The following is a 13900-nucleotide window of genomic DNA, read 5'->3' as shown; positions in this document are numbered from 1 at the left end:
AAGCAGACACGGGCTGTGGGCAGAGAGGTAAGAGTCAGTTGGCTTGAGAGAACTGCTCTGGGCACAGCCTGGCCCCTGTCACTTGAGCTGGAGTCTGAAGCACTGAGAATTTCTGACCCTCAGGGGAAGCCCCCTCTCAGCCATTTGCCCCACTCTGTTCATTCGCTGCCTCCTGTCTATGGCCCCCTCACTGCTCCCACCTCTGCAGACCAGTAGCATCATTCCGGGAACTACATTGAGCCCTTCACAAACTGTAAGCCCTATACAACTATAGTTACCCTTTCATAGAAAGCTAACACACAGCACATGAGTGAATTCTGCCCTAGAAGACTGCATGACCTGGAAGGGGCACCCACTGCCCCCCTCACTCTGGCCTTCATTTCTAGCACCCATCACCTTTATGTCTCTGGTTGTGTCCTCAACCCCTGCCTACTATCTCCTCTCTCCTGAAAGATCCCTGTTTTTTTAAAACAGAAAAGTGGCCCATCTGCCAGGGCAAGAAGCTGTAACTGGCCGTACTCCATGTGGCTCAGAGGTTGGCCACTTAATGAACAAAAACAGCTCCCCCAGGATTGCAGCCCATTACGGGGATTACTTGGGGCGATACAGCCGTAAACTTGGTCATAGCCAGGGACAAAGGAATGCAGGGGAGAGTGGCAGTTGGAATCTCAATTAAACTCAAGTTAGGGGCAGAATTGGGCTCACATATTTTCATCTCTCTCTTGCCCTGTGCTTTCTGTCTCGATCTCTATACCTGATGTTTCTGAAAGTGACCTCCACTACCAAAGGAGATTCAGTTATGTAGAATCCAAGGAGCCAAAAAACTCAAGTAATCAAGAGTTGCATTGTTTTTCTACCTTCATTTTTCTGAGACACAGGATAATGATAAGATTTGACTTTTAAAAATAACTTTTGGGACATGCCAAAGAATTGATCCAAATTTGTTCAATTTCCTACAGTATCTTTGGTTATAAACAGAACTACCTGGCACATAATAGGTGCTAAAATAAGAATTTGTTGAAAGAATGAACTGTGCCTTGACATTCGGTGTTCATAGCCTCATTGCTGGTCTAAGATATAGTAAGTGCTTGGATTTTGAGAGAGAGGCAGGGGTGATCTTGTGTAAGTTACTTCTCTCTAAGCCTTGGTTTCCTTAGGACCTTTTCCACTTTTAAAGAGTCATATCAGCATCATGGATAAGGGCACAGGCTCTGAAGTCAGGCTGCCTGGGTGCAAACAGCACCTAACTACTAGGGTAGCTGTAGAGATTAAATGAGTATTGCAAAGTGTTGAGAGTGGTGCGTGGCATATCTTACCCATTATGTACATAATTACTTGATGGATAGATCTATAAAACAGATTCCATGTAGTATTTAATTTTTTATTATTCTCACATTTGTTAAAAATTGACAATCTCTAGGCCGGGCATGGTGGCTCACACCTGTAATCCCAGCACTTTGGGAGGCTGAGGCGGGTGGATCACTTGAAGTCAGGAGTTCAAGACCAGCCTGGCCAACATGGTAAAACCCCATCTCTACTTAAAAAAAAAAAAAAAAAAAAAAAAATTAGCTGTGCGGGGTAGCAGATGCCTGTAGTCCCAGCTACTCAGGAGGCTGAGGGAAGGGAATTGCTTGAACCTGGGAGGCAGAAATTGCAGTGATCTGAGATTGCACCACTGCACTCCACCCTGGGTGACAGAGTGAGACTCTGTCTCAAACAAAAACAAACAAACAAACAAAAATTTGGCAATCCCTATAGGGAAAATACAGTAACTTCTGGTTACCCTGACTAGTCAGTTAAGCATAATACCATTTGTGTAACCCTTCAGAAGAGCTGACAGTTTACTATTTCTTCTACCCGCATCCTTCCACCTGCTGAGGCCCTGTGCCAGCATGGACACTCAGTAGAAACCATAGTTGACTCTACAGACAGTGGCATTAAGCAAGGGAGGGAAAGGTATTCTTTGGGACATTGGCAAGTTTCTGAGCTGATACTGAACTTGGCATATATAAGCCCCAAATCACTGTGCTTTGCTAATCTTTGTGGTCCTAGTATTTTCCGAGCATCCATGCTTTTCTAGTCACTGCACAGGAACACACTTCCCTGTTTGATTCGGTCATAACCTCCTACCCCTAACCCACCAGTCCTCCACATTCCTCCAAATAGTTTTCTTTTTCCTTTCCTTTCCCTCCTTGTCCCCCCTTCCCCCCTCCCTCCCTCCCTTCCTTCCTTCCTTCCTTTTTTTCGTGAGACAGCATCTCCCTCTGTCACCAAGGCTAGAGTGCAGTGGCACGATCTCAGCTCGCTGCAACCTCTGCCTTCTGGGCTCAAGCAATCCTCCTGCCTCAGCCTCCAAAGTAGTTGGGACCACAAGCACATGCCGCCACATCTGGCTAATTTTTGTATTTTTTGCAGAGATGGGGTTTCGCCATGTTGCCCAGGCTGGTCTCGAACTCCTGGGCTCAAGTGATCCGCCCACCTCCGCCTCCCAAAGTATTGAGATGAGCCACTGTGCCTGGGCCAGATAGTTTTCTATGGTGTGAGATTTGTCAGGTTCTCGCAAACCTGTCAGGTCCCTTTCCAGGAATAAGAATAAGCAGGGTCCACTCAGGCTTCTGCTCACCCAGCAGCCTCGTCTGGGCTTTACCTACTCTGGGAGCCCATGGAGAGACCCTTGCCTGACTGCAGCCTGAGGCCTCAGGGTCAAGCAAGGCTGAAGGTCACATCCCAGGGCCTTCCTGTGTGCAGCCAAGCCCCAGAAGCCAAGTTAGCCTGAGCCAGTGACTTCACACAAAGGAGCAGCCGAGAAGAGTCAAGTTGGGAAAGTCAGTGACTTGAGGCTGAGTAGAAATGAGAAGTGCTGGCTGTGGCAGGACCCATGAGGGATATGTGAGGATTGGAACCAGAAATTGTCTCTGAGGAATGGTGGTTGCGGGGGCTCATGGTAAAGCAAGGTCCTGCGAGCTGCTTCACCTTGGCCTCGTGCTTCCCGCCATCCACCTCTGCTGCTGCTGCCTCTGCCTTCAAGTGGCCCAAAGGCTGTTCAGATGTGCAGCTGTTGAGTAAATCATGGTACATTCCCATAGTGAACTACCATGCAGCCAGTTGGTGTGTTTGCAAAGAGGTTATGATATCATGGAAGAAATGGTTTTGTCATAAGGATAAGTGAAATGGCCAGATGTAACATAATTACAGCAATGTGGGGCGGTGAATGGAAGGCAATAGGCGAAAGTGGTAATAGTGCTTGCTGCCTGGTTGGAGGAATATGGGGTATTGTTGTTTTCTTCTGCATTTTCCAAACTCTCTACGGAAACAGGTATTGATTTTATAATACAGGGAGAAAAAAGCCTCTGGGGCCGGATATACAGATTTTAAAAGGCCTGCTTCTCAGCTCAGCCTTTTATCCTGCACACATGTGCACACATACATAGTTCATCGATGACCTTTGTATACGGTAATGAAATTTGTTCTTTAGTATGCAATTGTATATCAATCTGTACACCAATAAGTGTTTACTGAGCACCTAATAAGCATCCAGCTATACTCTAGGATCTCTACTCCATTGCATGTAACGTGGAAAAAAAAAAACTTGTTCCCTATTCATGACAGTCCCATCTCTCCCCACACTCCTCAGAGCCTTTGCCCGGGAACAGAAAAAATCGTTCAGTCGGTAGGTGTTCAGTGTTGCCAAATAGCTATCTTTTTCCTCAGTCTTTCCCTACCCTGAGAAAATATGTCTCACCTAACTTTGCTGTAGAGTCGTAGCATTAAGTTTCCCCCAGCTCTTGGGCATGCAGCACCTTACTTCAGATGTGTTTGCAAGAGTTTCCTTCACTGCTTTCTCCTTGCTTCCCTTCCCCTTCCCAACTGGAGGAGAAGGAAGAAAAGATGAGTTAGGGGGTCAGGAGTAGGAATGGGTCAGAGAGGAGTCTGGAATTATACTCATGTTTTCATCACAGACAACCAGTTGGAGGCGCTGCACAATCAGGAAAGAGAAGGAAGTGCATTTCATCCGAGTTGGGGTCTGGAAGACACAAGGGATATGTAGGAGGTGGTTCTCACTTTTATTGGGAGACAAGTGTGTATATAAAGTCAGTTTCCCTGCAGGATGAGAAGCATAGTCATGGAATTGCTAAAGAAGATATAAAACCCTCAGGACCAAATGACATGAGAAAATAGTGGAGAAGAATTGACCTTGTCCCCAAGAACTGACTTGATCACATCAGCACTGGGTTCCCAGAATATACAAGCCCACACATCTGACTAGGCCTGGGCTAGAAAATGGGGGGAAATGGGGAGCACTCCCCATTTTCCTTGATAGAAATAGATGCAGCAATGAGTAAAATTCCGTGCCTGCCACATCTGTGTCCTCCACTAGTGTATGCACTTGTCCATCCTGTTTTCCAAAGAGGGACTGCTTTCTGCCCAGCTCAGAAGAGCAAAACAAAGAAGGAACAATGTCAGCCATGTGTAGCCCTGAATCCTGCCTGACCATTGCGGTCGCTCTAGGGCTTTCAGCCAGAAGAACTGGGGTGGCCAGATCTGATCAGCCTTCCAAAGGAGAGAAGAGCACTCTAGAACAGACGGCTGAAGCAGTTGTTACAGCAGCAGGATTGCAGGACAGGCGACACTTCACAACATCACCAAAGATTGATGCAAATTGGTTTGGTTCTGACCCTGTCACACCAGGAAGGATAATGACTCCAGCAGCGCCAGGCATGGGAGGGAGCACGTGGTGGGGGCCGTGAGGATTGGTGTCTCACTTCACATCTTCATTAATGATCTGAAAGACAGGGGTAAACAGCATGCTAATGAAACCTGCAGATGATTGGTGTTACAAACCTCAGAGAGGACAGAGAAATAGCACAACGAGACCCAGAGAGCTTAGAAATATGGGCAGGAGATTGTCAAATGATACTCGTCTTAGGAAAATGAAAGTCAACATGTCAGAGAGGAATGATGAACGTGCCTCTGGGTGGGGGCCTGCAAACCTGAAAAGCAGAAATGGGTGGCAGGGTCAGGAGGTTGAGGGATGTGATAAGGTTTGGAGTGTGTTGGAGAGAGAAAGAGGAGCTGACCTTGAGGACCCAGGGGACAAATACCCTCGTGCATTTCTGGTCAGGACTGACCATGGGGCCAACAGTTTGTGCAGCCGGGGAACCAAGCAGGTTGTACCGGCCCATTGGCCTGTGTCAGCCCCAGGACCCCTCTGCAAGCCAGGACCTCTGATTTCACAGTCACAAGCTGTTTCTATTTGCACCCAAGCCATTAAGGCTAAAAGCACCATTTTGACCCGACCTGCTATTTTCCTAAAATGAAACAAGCCAAAATACATCTTTAACATTTTGCACTAAATTACTGGGGATAGGATATTCAAGAGCAAAGAAAGGAAAAGATGTCCATATTTTCAAGAGTTTCCCATTCAATAAAGATTTATCAGAGGCGTAACTCATTTACATTAAATCTACAAATCTTAAGTGAACGGCTCAATGATTTTTTTCCTTGACCAAATCACTTCATTTCACCAAGCCTTGGTTTCCTCGTCTGAAATGAGCATAACAGCAGAACATATCTCACAGCTGTGTTGTAAAGATTAAATTAGATCGGTAAAGCCCCTTGGGCACAGTAAGTACTCACATATGGGGTGATTATTATTACTGTTTATTATCCTCTAATTTTATTCCTTAAGCTTTACTCTTAGCTCCCTAAGTAAATGATTAATTTCTTGAAGTCAAGGACTGCCTTAAACTTCTTTTCAGCTCATGGGTGCTGAATAAATCCTTGTTTGATGGATTAATGTGTTAGAAAATTCTTTTCATATAAATAATTTTATTCTTACCCAACTCAGATCTACTTTAAATGAAATCGCTTTCTTCAAAATAAAACAAAAACAAGTAAAATCCTGATATCACAAGAGTGTTTTGAAGACAAAATATTCTGCCTTGAGTCTATGCTAACACCACGTGCTGTCTGGTGAAATTCTAGGCCAGAGGAAATCCCAACCTGATGATTACGAGCTCACTTTTGGGGCTGGGTGTGGTGGTCACGCCTGTAATCCCAGCACTTTGGGAGGCCGAGGCGGGTGGATCACAAGGTCAGCAGATGGAGACCATCCTGGCTAACACGGTGAAACCCTGTCTCTACTAAAAATACGAAAAATTAGCCAGGCATGGTGCCAGGCGCCTGTAGTCCCAGCTACTTGGGAGGCTGAAGCAGGAGAATGGTGTGAACCCGAGAGGCGGAGCTTGCAGTGAGCCGAGATCGCACCACTGCACTCCAGCCTGGGCAACAGAGCGAGAATCCGTCTCAAAAACAAAAAAAAAAGCTCCACTTTTGAGTCCAGTCGGGTTTGAATTGGGGTGACTAACCATCTGATTTGCTTGGAACTCAGGGGTTTCCTGGCAGGAGGAACAGTCTTGACCATGTGACAGTTGATCAGTCTAGTTTTAATCTGGTTTCTTAATACTTAATAGCTTTGGGGTGTGGCCTTGGATAGGATTCTTAGCCTTGTTGAACTTAGTTTCCTCTTCCGTTAAAGGGGGAAAATAACTACTTCACCAGGTTGTCGAAAGGATCAACTGTCCCAGATGCAGTGGTTCACACCAGTAAACTCGGCACGTTGGGAGGCTGAGGCAGGAGGATTACTTGAGTCCAGGAGCTAGAGAATAGCCTGGGCAACATAGTGAGACCCCATCTCTACAAAAAAAATTTTTTTAATTAAATAAAATTAGCCAGTGCAGTGGCACATCCCTGTAGTCCCAGCTGCTCAGGAGGCAGTGCTGGAAGGATGGCTTGAGCCCAGGAGTTCAAGGCTGCAGTGAGCTATGATCACAGCATTGCACTCCAGCCTGGGCCACAGAGTGAGACCCTGTCAAAAAATGGACAGGGGGTGGCAAGCATGATATACCTGTAATCCCATTACCTTGGGAAGTTGAGTCAGGAGGATCACTTGGGGCCAGGCGTTCAAGACCAGCCTGGGCAACATAGTGAGACCTCATCACTCCACAATTAAATTAGCCAGGCATGGTGGCGCACACCTGTAGTCCCAGCTACTTGGGAGGCAGAGGCAGGAGAACCACTTGAGCCCAGGAGTTTGAGGCTGCAGAAAGTCATGATTGTGCTACTGCACTCCAGCCTGGGCAACAGAGTGAGACTGTCTCAAAAAAAAAAAAAAAAAAAAAAGCAAAGAATATACCTATGCCTATTCCACTTATACCCAAGAAAAATGAGTTGACACCAAAAGACGTGTGAAAACAATAGCAACTTTATTCATTCAAGTAAAAAACTGGGGGAACAAAGGCCATCAGCAGGAGAATGGATACATTGTATATTCTATGTGGAATGCCAACTGGCAGTAAAGAATGAACGAACTACCATGCCGCTTCACACAGTAATATGGATGAATCTCCCAAACACGAATGACGGGCACATACCATATGACTCCATCTGTATGAAATTCTAGAACAGGCAGAACTAATCTAGGTGGTAGAAGTCTAAATAGTAGTAACCTTGGAGGTATTAACTGAAAAGGGGCCCAGGGAGCCTTCTGGGGTTTTGGAAGTGTTCTCTCTCTTGATCTGAGTGGTGGTTAGCACAGGAGGGTATGTGTATAAACATTCATTGAGCTGTGCAGTTAATGGTTGCACACTTTAGGTAAGCTGTGCCTCAAAAGAAATTAAGGTTCTCTGAGCCTCTAAAAGGAAGTATTGATGAAAGCTGATGGTTTTTATGTTTCAAACCACCCCATGGAAGCTATTTGGGGCAATAGCATAGGGGAATCTAGAGGATCCCAGACTCACCCTGGGTTCAAAGCTGTGAAGTCAGAAAGAAGGACAGAAGATGGTCAACATGTCCCTTTGGCAGCTGCCACTCATGCTCCACCAGTGACTGAGCATAAGGGCTGGAGGGCCCTGTCCCGTGCCCTCACTCTCCGTGACCTCAATGTGGGGGAGGGCTGTCAGCCAAACTCCAAGCCCAGATGCTGCACCCTTGGGCTCTCCTTCGAGGGAGCACCATTGTCTATCCACCCTTTACTGAGAAATCAGTCCCTAGACTGGGAGCTCCTCAAGAGCGAGGACCAGATGTGTGTTTCTGTTTCTCGAGAGCCTGACCTACCATAGATGCTCATTGCACAGTTGCCAAATGGATGCCTCCAGTGACCTAACTCATCACTTAAATTCTTCCCAGATGGAACTGGCCACTGATCTCAAAGCCAAAGATACGCTTTTTCACTCATGGATCATTCAGGCGCTCCTTCCTAAAATAACTGGGATTCCAAGAGAGCTACCAGTGTCTCTGACATGCTTCCGATCAGTGCAATTCTGATTCTGTTAGAAAGGATCTTCAGACCGGGCACAGTGGCTCACGCCTGTAATCCCAGCACTTTGGGAGACTGAGGCGGGCGGATTACCTGCAGTCGGGAGTTTGAGACTAGCCTTTATTTTTAAAATAAAATAAATTCAGTTTCTTAGTTGCGCTAGGCACATTTTGAGTGCTCAGTAGCCACTTACGGCTACTGACTACCACTGTATTCGACAGTGCAGAACTGCATACATTTCCATCATCGTAGAAAGTTCCAGTGGACAATGATGGATTCCAGGTAATCCTCTTGGAGCCCGTAGGGGAGGGGAGGAAGGAAATAGGTGGGTAGGACTGGGCCCCCACCCCCAGTTCAACCAGAGGCACTTTGCCTATAAATTCAGATTTCAAGTTAGATTTCATTTGGAAAAAAAAAGTATGACTTTTTAAATACTTTTTGAAAAGGTAGTAAATACAAACTATATTTAAAATGAACAGATTATGAAAAAATACATCTCCTTGCCGTCCCATAACCCTCAGACCACTAGTTAACAGCTTGTGGAAACTACACCTGTTCTGCAGCTTGCTTTTTTTTTTTTTTTATCTTGGATCTTGTTCATATTAGTACCTAGAGATGTAACAGCTACATACTATTCCACTGTATGGATGTGCCTTTGGTTACCTAGCCAGGCCCTGTGATGGACATTCAGGTCATTTCCTGTCTTCTGCTACTACAAACTATGTGGTGATGAGCAGATATCCTTGTGTTTAGGTATCTATGGATATATCACTAGCAGGGGAATTGCTGGGTCAAAGACCACGTGCATTTTAAACTTTAATATATATTGCTGAATTGCATGCCCCATGCCAAAAAGAGATGGTAACAACAAGAAGGTCTTTTCCCCATACCTTCCACTAGGCCACTGTAATCAGGCCTGCAGGTGTCCTGCAGGGTAACGGTGGCTTACCTTGGGAGGGGGTTGCCACTGCCTCCCCACAGCCCTGGGGCCCATTCCACCCAATCACAATCTCTTCTTGTCACTCCTTCCTGCCACCAAGAATAGTTAACTTTTTATTTTAAAAAATTTTAATGGACTAGTTAACATTTGATTGAGCACTCATCAGGCCCCTGGGTACAAATCCTACTCAGCCTGACCCTGCTCATTCAATTCACAGATTTGTCCTTTACTTCAGTGTTTCATGGACTCTTCACGACAACCTCCTGAGGCAGGTACCATTATTATTCCCATTCTACAGCAGAGAAGCCTGAGGTTTAGTGATTAACTCACTGGTTCACAGTCACCTAGCTGGTTAGTAGCAGAGCTAGGATCCAGCTCCAGGTCTGTGTCACCCCACAGCCTATGCTTAGTTCCAACAGGCTGCCCCACTCACCCGCTTCCCCTCATCCCTCCTCCCTTCATGGACACCAGCTCTCCCTCCCGCCCTCTGGCCCTGTTAATACCCCACCTTTCTTAGGTGTCTTTGCTGAAGTGCCCACAAGCCCTCACTCCCTGCCCACTCTCTCTCTCTTAAGGTCAGGGCAGACACCTCCATCCGGACCCTTCCTCCCTCACTGCCTTGGCTTCCTCTACTCTTGGCCTTGGGACTGCCCCACCTGAACTCCTGGGTCGGCCCAGCCCTCCCCTAGGTGATCACCTCAGCCTACAGGGGCCGGGAGAGCTGGGGAGGGAGAAGCAACGGCTTCCATCACCTGACCCTACTCAGCCAATTCACGAAGACAAGATGTCAAGTTAATGAGCCTGTGGGCCTCTAATTAGCTGTCAATTACCTCAAATTAATCACCTCCTCGCCTAATTAAGCATTATCGGCAGGTGGGCACAAAGCAGACCATTGTGTGAGAGCCATGAGAAAAGCTGGGCTGGCAAACTTGGTTAGGATCAGCTCTGTGCACTGCGCCCGCCTCCCCACAGCGCTCAGCCATGGGCCCAGCTGAGAGGCCCTGGGGCCCTCTGCCCACCACTGTCCCCAGACACTGGGTTACTTGAGGACCTCCTGGGAAGCTGAGTGGACTGGGAGGGAGGTGTAGAGCCTAGAGGCAGGTGAGACAGCTTTGGGGCAGTGGGGTGGTAGGAACTGGAGGCCACGGAGAAGGGCGGGGCTTCAAGGTGTGGTGACCAGCTCCTGGCATTTATTGAGAGCCAAGGTGGGAGCTGGACAGAGGGGATGCCAGGTTGTGGCTGGGCGTCCAGGCCTGTGTGGGCAGGCAGAGCTGGCTTCCAATGCTGGCCTGGCCACTTGTTGAGTTCTGTGACCCCAGGAAGAGACTTAATGTTTTTGAGCCACAGTTTCCATCCCTGGGAAGAAAATTTTTTTTGTTCTAAACACTGTCCTGGGTCTTTGTGAGGGTTCAGTAGGATCATGCTTGTGGAGCACCTGCCGCGTGGTAAATGTTCAATGTCTTTACTAGTGGTGACAGTGGACGTGGGTGGTTTAAGACCCAGGGCCACCTCACCTAACAACTGCTGAAGCTTTATTGTATCCCCAAATTCTGAGCCCCCGCGCCTCAAGCCTGTAGTGCACCCCTGAAAAATGTGAGTGGGCTGGCCAGGCCTGGTGGCTCAGGGCTGTAATCCCAGCACTTTGGGAGGCCAAGGCGAGTGGATCGCCTGAGATCAGGAGTTCGAGACCAGCCTAGCCAACATGGAGAAACCCCGTTTCTACTGAAAGTACAAAAATTAGCCGGGTGTGGGGGTGGGTGCCTGTAATCCCAGCTACGCAGGACGCTGAGGCAGGAGAATCGCTTGAACCTGGGAAACAGAGGTTGCAGTGAGCTGAGATCACGCCACTGCACTCCAGCCTGGGCAACAGAGTGAGACTGTTTCAAAAAAAAAAAAAAAAATGGAAAGAAAAAAGAAAAATGTGGAAATGTGAATGGGCTGCTAGGACGCACGGTTGCTGGATGCTGGGCTATCTGGCTACCACTTCCTCTCCACTCCCTCCCCATTGCCCAGCACCTTCCAGGGATCAGAGCTCCACTCACAAAGTGCCCTTGGTGCCATATGGAGCTCACCAGATGAGAAGACCACAGTTCTCTAATTAGAGACCAAGAAGAAGAGGGCCCCTTGGGTCTTGGGGCTGCAGGGCCTAAAGCAAGGGGGGTCTCCAGGCAGGCCCTGGTCACTGAGTTCATGCCCCCAGCCGTAGTCCTGGGAGGCTGAACAGAGTTCCCACTCTCCTCGGCACAGGGCAGGATGAGGCCGGGGACCACCTAGACAGCTCTGTGCTCCCACTGACTGTCAAATGCCACCACTCCTATGCCAGATCTGTCCCCTCACCCCACCCTAGCCACCCCTTGTAATCTGTACCCACTACTTCAGCCCTGGCACAGGAAGACCTTTCCCTGTCTCCTGTGGCAACAGAGACCCTCAGCCTCGCCGCCATGAAAGCTTGGAAACATCTTCCCCCTCCTTGGTCTCGGTCATTTAGCAAACATTGTACCTTTTAAGCTCAGTGTAAAGGGGTGATGGGCAGGTGAACAGAAATCATTAATGCATGCTCTGGAGAGACAAAGAACAAAAAGGAGCTAGCACTTATTAAGTGCCTACTGTGTGCTGACAGGAGTGGTAAGAGATTCCGTGAATATATTACACCTGTATATACTGTTATGTTTAATGAATTATATATTTATCAAAATAGATAATACATATACACACAATTTTTTTTAACTAAAATAAGGGTGTAGAGGAACATAGGCTTCCCTCACTCCCCTGCCCTCCAGCCATCTTATTCCGTTTCCCACAACCAACTAGTAACCAGTTTTTCATATACTTTTCCAGAAATTAAAAAATATTTATATGTATATACATATTTCATTTTCACAAGTGGAATAAAACATACTGTCCATCTTCCTTTTTTAAAAATAATACTGTTGGCCGGGCGCAGTGGCTCATGCCTGTAATCCCAGCACTTTGGGAGGCCAAGGCGGGCAGATTACCTGAGGTCAGGAGTTCGAGACCAGCCCAACGTGGAGAAACCCCATCTCTACTAAAAATACAAAATTAGCCTGGCGTGGTGGCACATGCCTGTAATTCCAGCTACTTGGGAAGCTAAGGCAGGAGAATAGCTTGAACCCGAGAGGTGGAGGTTGCAGTGAGCCGAGATCGCGCCATTGCACTCCAGCCTGGCAACAAAAGCAAAACTCCAACTAAAAAAAAAAAAAATACTGTCTTGGAGACTGAATGTGGAATAGCAGCACAGTATTCCACTGCATGAACATGAACTTTTTTCTTCTCTTTAAAATTACGTAAAAGTTGGCCAGGCGCAGTGTCTCACATCTAGGAGCATCTGTCCGTTAGCTTGTATGTCTGTCCGAATGGAAGTGCCTCCCTGGGCTGGGTGCGGTGGCTCACGCCTGTAATCCCAGCACTTTGGGAGGCCAAGGCAGGAGGATCACTTGAGCCCAGGAGGTCGAGGCTGCAGTGAGCCGTGGAGGCACCACTGTACTCCAGCCTGGGCGACAAAGCAAGACCCTGTCTCTAAAAAACGGGGTGATGAGGCTTTTCCGAGTGAAAAGGTGAAACTACTGACCTAGTCCCACCCTGTCAATTCACCATGGGGAAACAGGCTAGAAAAGAGGTTGACTTGTCCGTAGTCTGGAGCTGCCTTGTCAGGTTCTTCCAGGTACCACTTGATCATGTGGACGGGCTGGCATTAGCCATGCACAGTGGGCAAATGCTCCGCCGCCCTCCCTGCTCTGCTGGGCTTGGGATGAGTATGCGGTGGGCGAGATGTCCCTGATGTGTTGTGCCTCCAAAGAGGCCCTTTATTTATTCATTTATTTATTTATTTATAGTTGAGTCTCACTCTGTCACCCAGGCTGGAATGCAGTGGTGCTACCTCAGCTCATTGCAACCTCTGCCTCCCGGATTCAAGCGATTCTCCTTCCTCAGCCTCTCAAGTACCTGGGATTACAGGCATGCGCCACCACGCCTGGCTAATTTTTTGTTTTTTAGTAGAGACAGGGTTTCACCATGTTGGCCAGGCTGGTCTCCAACTCCTGACCTCAAGTGATCTGCCCACCTTGGCCTCCCAAAGTGCTGAGATTACAGGCGTAAGCCACCGCACCTGGCCCAGGGAGGCACTTCCATTTGGACAGACATACAAGCTAAGGGACAGACGCTCCTAGGATGGGTGCTATGCATTGCTTAAGAAGGGGAGCCTTTGAGGACCCTTGAAATCCCTCCCCTCTGATGCCTTGGAGGAAGGCGGACTGGCCCAGATTCCCGGACCGGCATCCGCCACCTGCCTCTCTGGTCTCCTCCCACCCCGAGGGGATCGCGCCCGCGCCGCGCCACCCGCGCGGCCACCGCTAGAGGGAGCCGGGAGCGGCCCCGAAGGCTCCCGCTTGCGGCTTCGCTCGGGCTCTGCCTTTCACCCGCCTCGCAGGGGCTGCGAGGCTCCGACAAGACTGGTCTCCTCTTGTCATTAGGCCCTAGGCCTGCAGCCCTCCGCGGCCCCGACCTCTAGGAGGTGCCCAGCACCAATAGGCCGACGCCATGCCCCCTACCCAGCCCTCCCCTATGAGAACCCTAACGCTGCTCTGCTACTGCCCCCATTTTACCAGTTAGGACACCGAGAGGCT

The sequence above is a fragment of the Symphalangus syndactylus genome, chromosome 8, assembly GCF_028878055.3.
Source record: "Symphalangus syndactylus isolate Jambi chromosome 8, NHGRI_mSymSyn1-v2.1_pri, whole genome shotgun sequence".
Taxonomy (NCBI): domain Eukaryota; kingdom Metazoa; phylum Chordata; class Mammalia; order Primates; family Hylobatidae; genus Symphalangus; species Symphalangus syndactylus.
The sequence above is the reverse complement of the archived record's forward strand: the minus strand, read 5'-3'. Positions refer to the sequence as shown.